Source organism: Apus apus, chromosome 1, assembly GCF_020740795.1.
Source record: "Apus apus isolate bApuApu2 chromosome 1, bApuApu2.pri.cur, whole genome shotgun sequence".
Taxonomy (NCBI): domain Eukaryota; kingdom Metazoa; phylum Chordata; class Aves; order Apodiformes; family Apodidae; genus Apus; species Apus apus.
The window spans coordinates 44774335-44776929 of NC_067282.1; positions in this window are offsets into that span (position 1 = coordinate 44774335).

A 2595-nucleotide genomic window follows, 5' to 3' on the forward strand; every position below is an offset into this window, starting at 1 on the left:
AACTCAGATCTTCCCATGACCAATAAGGTGCACGAGGATAAGTATTTAATTCTGGTCTACCACTTCTACCAACATACCTATGAGATTTCCAGTTCAAATTATTGCATGGCAAGAAGAGATAACAGTTTAGCAACAGATACTAATGCCACTGTTGAAAAACAGGGTAACTAAGGAAATTTCTAATACACTCTTTATATTAAGAAAATAGGTTTTGAATATGGCACCTATTTCCATGAGAAAATAAATCTTCTGCCTCTTTGATCACAAAGGTATCTCAGGATGCTTCAGCTACCAGGATGTATTTTGCAAGTGGGAGAAGCTGGGAGGCAATATTAGATTCACTATGGAACATGTTATTGAAGGTTACTCAGAGTAATATAAGAGATGTAACAACATTCTGGAAATCTGCAACCATCTTTTTGGTCTGGACCAAGAGCTGCTGCTTCAGATTTTCAGAATCATTTTTTTCAGAATTGCTCTTGTTTTTTTAGCTAAATAATTTCTTAAATTTCCATTGCTACTCCACCATTTGATGCTGAGAGTCTGACATGCTAATAGTATCTTCCAAACATGTCTGTATCCCTCTTTTCCAAAAGTTTTTTTTGCAGATATTATTTGTGTATGTAAACCATTCATTGACAAACTGGAGAAAGAGGGCAGGAGAGGAAGACAAATTTGGAAAGCTATTAATGAAGAAGCAGATAAAGTACTATGATGTGAAGGCAGCATGTGGAAAAGGAAACTGATGGTAGTCGAGTAATCACAAACAAAATTTAGCGCAATAGAGTACAGCGGAGTTATTTCTCCAACTGCATCTTTAATGACAGAATTCAGTAGTAAAAATGAAGAAGAGTAAAATTTTGTGGAAAAATAAAGGACAGTGATCTCCAACACATTGAGCTGTGAATGTTAGTATCTTAAACTGCTGCAGATAAATGCATCAGAATGTCTGTCAAAGCCCTTTAATAGCTCAGTCTGTTTAACCTAGTAAAATGAAAGTGGTGATGACATGACAGTTGTTCATGAACATACCAATGAAGTAAACGTGGTGAAGGGAGAAAAGCTAATTGAAACGAAGGGTAGATACTCAAAGTTAACCTAGATGTAAATCAGTTTAGGTTACAGATTATATAGTTGTATATAATGAGAAAAAATAAACTCTTTGTTTGTTTGTTTGGTTTTTGCAACCTTGCCAGAGAAACAGATGAAAATATCCTACAGTTTTAAGATGGGTCTTGATGAAAGGGATTATGCCATATTTACTACCACTGTTATCAGTGAACTGCACCTGACACGAGGGTCACTTCAGGGACTTTTCCCCCTTCACCAATAGAAAGAAATGAAATTAAAAAGCACGTTCAGCACTATGTTTTCAATTTTATTTTTAAACAATATTTCAGCCATATCTGAAAATAAGCATGTCTTTTTATTCACTATTCCCTTTTGAGAAGAAAATCTTTGTCTTCGTTTTGAAATAATGTATGTTCTTCCTATATATAATCAAAAGCAAAGATATTTCAGGGTTTATACATAAAATGGCAAAATGCAAAGGCATATACCAGTAATAGACTGCAAAATCAATTTAAGAAGTGTGACTGCAGTTGTCTTTCCCAGGTTTTTAATTATGTGTTTGTTTGCCATGGTGGCCTAATTTAGTCAAGTAGATGAGCCAACATTAAAAGCTGGTAGGAGAGGTAAGTAATCCCCAGGGTGGGCTGCTTGTGTCGAGAGTTTAAAAGCTACATGTACAAAAGCAGAAGCCAAGGCAAATTTGAGAAGGGGGTCCACATGATAAACAGTGAAAAGCCAACAAATCAAATTTTTCACAATTAGTTGAACAACAACTGTGACAGGTTCAGCGCTTAGCATTTTCATTTGTGTGCTCAAATTTGGTTATCCGTCCTCTTTTATGCAAATGTGATGTGACAGGAGAAGCTGGGAGCACTCAAGCAGGCCGATCACTCACAACAGGAGCTAGGTCTGTACAGCTGAGAGGCCTGGATTAAATGGACTGAGTGCTGAGGGAAAAATGACATAAGCCAGGTTGAAAGCCTCATGAAGTGATTTAGAACTTCCACAAGATGATGCCCAGAACATAAATTGCACTTTATCCTTAAATGTAAAAATAAAGAGAAAAACAAACAACAAACAACCATCAGCTTCTGCTAGTAAATAGCCATGTTTATAATGTCACTAAATCCAGCATGCTTGCCACCTACTAGAATGCAGAAGTTGGGAAAACTACCTCAAATAATTGCTTATGCACCTCCAACTAACTGCACAACTCACTGTGGTGTTTTTGGGCCTGCATGGGAGACTCAGAAAGCTAATTAAGCAATTAAAACATTCACCCTGCTTTGACAGATGGGAGCATAGCTGATGAAATACACTTACAGACACAGGAAATATTTTCACAATGTATGTGCAAATTATTTGGCAACAAAAAATATCTGGCCAGAGAATTCTATCCTGCTGCAGAAGGTATAATAATTAAGGTGATGTATTGTGCTAGAAAGCATACTTAAGCAAGGCTAAAGGACGAATTGTCTGTGTATAGCTCCCCCTTTGTCAGTTCATAGGAAACTGCAATTCTAT